The sequence below is a fragment of the Lactuca saligna genome, chromosome 1 (genome assembly GCF_052625555.1).
Source record: "Lactuca saligna cultivar CGN05327 chromosome 1, ASM5262555v1, whole genome shotgun sequence".
Taxonomy (NCBI): domain Eukaryota; kingdom Viridiplantae; phylum Streptophyta; class Magnoliopsida; order Asterales; family Asteraceae; genus Lactuca; species Lactuca saligna.
In genome coordinates, this window is record NC_136417.1 from 761,036 (window position 1) to 767,035 (window position 6,000).

Below are 6,000 nucleotides of genomic sequence, written 5' to 3' on the forward strand. Positions count from 1 at the left end.
ACATAAAATTCATTAATTAATACAATTCATTATACATGAATATACATATTCACATAAGTCAAATGAAAACTTTGACACCACCAACTAAGAGGCTGTTTGGTAGGATCTGAATTTTTAATATCTGAATTTTTAAGAGGTCTGAATTTCTAAGAGGGTCTGAATTTTTAAGATCTGAATTTTAAAATGTTGTTTGGTTGGAACATCTGAATTGTTGTGCTGAAAGTTTAAAATGACCGTTTTACCCTTTTGTTTAAAACTAATAATAAATATTAATATATCACAAAAGGTTTGAAGGAAATCACAACTTTTAATCCACTATATATGTTCATAGCTTTTAAATACAAATTCACCTAAAATTCCAAATTACGAAGATGAAACAAGAAATAATATGTTACAAAATCAAAATACAGCTTTTACATTTTTAATGAAGAAAATTACTAAAAAATCCTTTTATAGTTGAAAAACTATCTATCCCTGTTTGATTATTTCTTTTGATTCTTACAGCTAATTGATATTCTTTTGAAGTCTCTCCCTTTCTCAGCCGCCACTAATGTTAGTTCACCATTCTTTTCAACACAATGTTCTAGTGACCTTCCAAATCAAATTCAACATGATTAAAGAAATATAATTTCAGTTCGGGATCTCATAATCGGGACAACCTCTAAAAATCTATCACGACTCTTATCCATTAACTTGTACCAAGAACTAACATAATCAAGGCACATATGTTTACATCAAGTTGTTTACAACTTCAAAGACATATATGGATAACCAATAACTAGTTCAACCACAAATACCACAAATCGTTTTTCAATCTTGCATCCGGTTGTATTTCACAAATAAAATTGATTTTCAATCTTGCATCAAGTTGTATTTCACAAATAAAATTTGAATCAAAGCATCTGATTTATAGAGAATCGGAGGTCAAACTTTGAAATTGATTGCAAATGCCAAACCTCGAAATCGATTGCTCCAGACATCAAACCATGAAATCGATTGCTCCAGGGCGGTGGCAGTGGGGAAGAAGGAAGCAGAAATAGCTATGGTGGAAGAGGCAGCGATTGCAAGAGGATGTTATGGGTACGGTGTCGTCGATGAAGGGAGAAAGAAACAGAGTTCTTAAATCGATTACATAAAATTGATTTAAAAAAACCTTACCTGGTGATGTTGTCTTCGAGTTTTGACGGAGCTGGAGGCACAGGGGGCTCGCGGTGGTGACCGGAACGGAAGGCGGAAGATGTGCGTGATTGAGAGAAGAATGTCTAGGTGGAGGTCTATATATGTGAATAGAAGGAACGGAGGGTAAAAAAAGGAACAAGCGTCTCTTATTTTTTTTCAGACTCCGTTCAATATCTGAAATATTAAGAGGCTTTAAGAAAAATAAGAGCCAAAAAATAAAAGAATACCAAACAATCTATATCTGAATTTTTAAGAGGTTACCTCTTAATTTTTCAATTAAGAGGTAAACAAACAAGGCCTAAGCAACGAAGCAACCAGCCTTGCCATTGCCCCATCCATTGTTCCTTCTAAATATGACATGTATATATATATATATATATATATATATATATATATATATATATATATATATATAGCTTAAATATTATATTCACAGTTTAATAAACCATATAATTCCCTAATTTTGAGTTTAATGCAAAATAATTATAAAAACTAATACATTTTTACATATTTATACAACACAAAAAATAAATATATTCATAAGAAAATCAATATAAACATACTTACATAAAACATTCATATCTTAACACAAAATTCATTAAAAATTCTCAGCTTAAAACAGTCGATTCATAATTTAGTACAAAAAAAATTCACAACTTAATTTAATAACTTCTTTGTTTAATACACAAAAATTATACCTTCACAACTATATCATTAATTTCAAAATTATATTTATACCTTAAGCTTTATAGGCTAGTGCTTCTTTCAAAGTTTATTTACATAAATATTCACATTTTATATTTTACATATTTTATTAAAAATTATATAAAAACATATTTATGTATAATGTCTTTCGTCTCATATTTTAGAAGCAAAAAAATTATAAAAAAATTAAGAACTTAATATAGTCAATGCACTTCCTAAGACATTCAATTCACAACTTAATAAATTTAATTAATAGTTTAATACACAAAATAAACAACTTAATATAGTTAATTCACAGTTTAATGCAAAAAAAGTACATTTAAAACCTATATTCTACACTTAAAACTTATATTTCAATAATTTCATTCATAGTTTAACAAAACAATTTAGGACTCTCATTCATAGTTTTCACATAATTTGTCGAAATATTTTTATCAAACACCTTGTGTGCACCATAAAAATTTACAATTTAATAAAACATTTCATAACCCGTATTATCGGATGATCAGGTTGAAGAAATCAGTGGTGGGAAAGCGCAGATCTGCCCTTAACAAGGCGATTGGGATGCCGACTTTGCCCTCAGGCAGACTGTAAAGTGATGCATCGGGTAAGGGGATTTTCACTCCGTGTTCGGGAATGAACCTGAATTGGAACTCAAAAGACTCCCATTCTTCGGTGGTCAGATCTCTCACCAAAGCGCGAGTAGTATCCATGAAAAAAATAAGAAGGGGTTGAAAGGGTTTTTTCTCAATAACAAGAAGTCAAAGAGAGACAAGTAGAAGGTAAGGAGGAAATGCCAGGAAGAACAAAATGTTAAATACCACTAAAGGGGCAGCGATTCGTCTTCATGATGAAACTGTCGAACAAATGGCGATTTCGCCCTACAAACTACATAAGCTGCCAATAGCAGCCCGCCACAGACTTGTGAATAGCCCAGAACAACTCTGCTTTAACGTTACCATAAATGGTCTTATTAAATGTAACGAACATCATAAATGAGATGTTGTCTTGTTAGGACTTTGGCCAAGGCCCGGTCTTGGCCAACGAAGTCTAAAATCGGGGAGGCAGTTCGTCTCCCTCCGCGAGGGACGAATATCCCCATAAATCTTCTCATTTACTCACGACTAATCAGGACGTGACAGAAAGCTTAGGTGACGCCCATAACTGACTTCACCAAGCAGTTAGTTAACGTGGATATGATCTTCCCAGTTAGAGGCGGCCACATATCACGCTCATCGGACGAGGTCCCCATGATCTGTTAGAAGCAGGTATAAAAGTATCTCTTCCGCCTCAAGGAAGGGATCCATATTCTCTCTCACAAACATTACCCTAAAATTATCTCTCTCAGTAAAATAACTTGATCATCAGAGCGATGTCCTGGAAGAATAATCGATCGTCCTTTAACGATTCTTCTCCGTGTTGTGTTCTCAGGAAAACTCTCAAGGCAGAGCCATCTTCCGGTATCCAAACCCCTGTTGAACATGTCACAATACTCCCTGACAGAGCACGACATCCTGCTTAGGGGGACAACGCTTTTCCAACTACGAGTCATACCATCGACAATCAACAATACCATGAATTTTAGTACGAGCACTGGATCAACCACTAACGTTGCTTTTAGCGTGCACGCACACCGTTACTATCAGGACCTCACCCCCCAGGGCTAGCACAAATCTCAATTGACGAAGAAAAGGAAGGGAAAGTAGGAAAGAAGGGCAAGACAGCAAAACCTAAAGTCGTAAGGCCAGTGGGTGTAAGCACTCCCCGGGAACCTATCTCCCCTAGTTGGGTCACAAACCAAATGACAACATGAAAACATGGCAAGCCCCAATGAAAGCACATCGATTACCTTAACCCGAGCGATGCAGTTCTACTCCACGATACCATGAGAAAGCAGATGATACCATTTCCAGGCGAGTTTACTCCCACAGAGAGGAAGGGCCAATTTTCATATGACCAAGTAGAAATCACTTAGAATCGGATCAAGATTCAAAATACCTTCACAAAAATGAAACAACATGCAAAGAAGGACTTGGAACAGGCCTCTGCTATGCACAGGAAGCTAGAGTAGAACTTTCTCCAACCCTCGGTAAGTCTCTATCTACCACTAAAAGGAATGATGCCACCCACATGGCTAGAGATCAGAAGGGCTAAAGATACCAAAACGCAAAGCAAGAATTGACATGATACAACAGGGTTCCCAAATTCGAGTAGAATCCCTAAGAGAAAGTCACAGATACAGACACTTCGAACATACTGCTCTTAGCACCTTTCGACCACCAAATCAAGAAGGTAACGACTGAAGCTCTCTGGGGAAGAGACATCGATATAGAACAGTTCACCAATAACACGAAAATATCTAATCAACTCGAACGTTCGCCAGATTACTTCTCGTACGGGCCCTTTCCAAGCGATCCCCCAGACGGCAAGAGGGCTGGCGCAAAAATTACACGACTGACAATAGAGAAGGTGCAGCCAGGAGAAAGAATGATACTTACTTGTGGAAAAAAACAAGAATGCAACTCGCAACGAGAAGGGATGAGAGCCATTGTTGTAGGGATGTCTTGCTTGGGAGCACGTCGGCCCATCACACACAAAGACAAGATCGAATCACTGGAAATTGCTACTCATAAAAGCCTAGAATGTCAGGTGTTCATTCCAACTCAAAGCCAACACGCCATAACTCTGACCAATAACCACCGATCATCGGTCAATGGGGTATCAACACTATGGGGTCACCCCCACCCCCGGTTACCCTAGGAGGAGCCAGGTTCACTTTGGTCACCCTATGCCATTTCATTAAGCAGGCAAGAGGTAAGCACCCATCAGGGTTGAGAAAAGCATGGATCAAAGAACCACCAACAATGTCTTAGCTCCATTGGCGGGCCCCAAGGACCGGTGTTGAAGGAATACCCTTCAATCTGACATGAGGTGCAAAAGCAATATCACCACTCGGGATTACAAATAGTTCGTTGTGGGTGCCAAATTTTGGTGCAACCACTAACAAAGCGAAACAATGCTTAAACATGAACATACTCAAAACATGATACCATCAGACTCAGTTAAGCCACCCATAGGGGAACGTAGAAAATCATCACACTTGGTGCATGCGAGTGGAAAGCTCTGAGGCACAAGACGTGCATTGGAAAGAATGATTCTAGCCATGCACGACCCCAGAGCCAGCTAAACGCCGCCAAGGAAAATGAAAGTAGGACCATAAAAGCTCAACAATATGAAGTTGGCATCCCAAGAGTTCAGGATGGAGGAGTCATCCCGTGGACCTAGAGTGCGTTAAGTTCCACCACTACCCCTAGAGTAAGGAAAAAGGTCCAGATAAGGAACATCCAAGACAAAGGCAATATGATTAAACTTCGAATGCTTAATCACATCCTAACAAGTCAGCCTAAGAGCTAGGCCTTGGATTATGACATGATGTAGTCATCTCTCTTTCTTTACTCACTAAACAATGTAGTTTTTTCCAAAATATTATCAATAAAGTGAAGGAAGATGACTATAAAAAAACTATTAGAACATTTTTACTAATCAAGCTTGATAACACTTACATAAGAGGTTGTACATGTGTACCAAATGGTAAGAAGGACTGATCATCCACATCATTTGAGCGAAACCGTTGGGAGATTGCAAGCATATGTGTCAAAGGCTCATAACATTTCCCTAAACATGCAAATTCAGCCCAAAAGACCACGAACTTTGAATGTGACATGAATAAAGGCTTCAAAGGCTCATAACCTTTACCTTGAAACAAACAATACCTAAGTCCTAAATACCTCGAGGTGACGATCTCAGCTTGAGTAGATGATTAGGGTCGGAGTGCAACCCTCTGAGGCCCCAGACTTGAGCAAAGTCCTGAAATGGTATTCAATAAACCTTAGTTAAAAAGGACACCCTAACAAAGAAAATGGGACAAAAAAACCCAGTCTAGAAATAATGGTCTATGAGCTGTAGAGTTTTAAATCGGGCGAATCTAATAACGTGTCTAAATCGCCAACCCAAACACCCGCCCACCAAGCAAAAAAGATAAAATTGTCTCAAGTTAACCCCCCAATGCCAACATAAACCTGGGGGAAGAATTGCCTCGGTAAAGAAACAAATAAG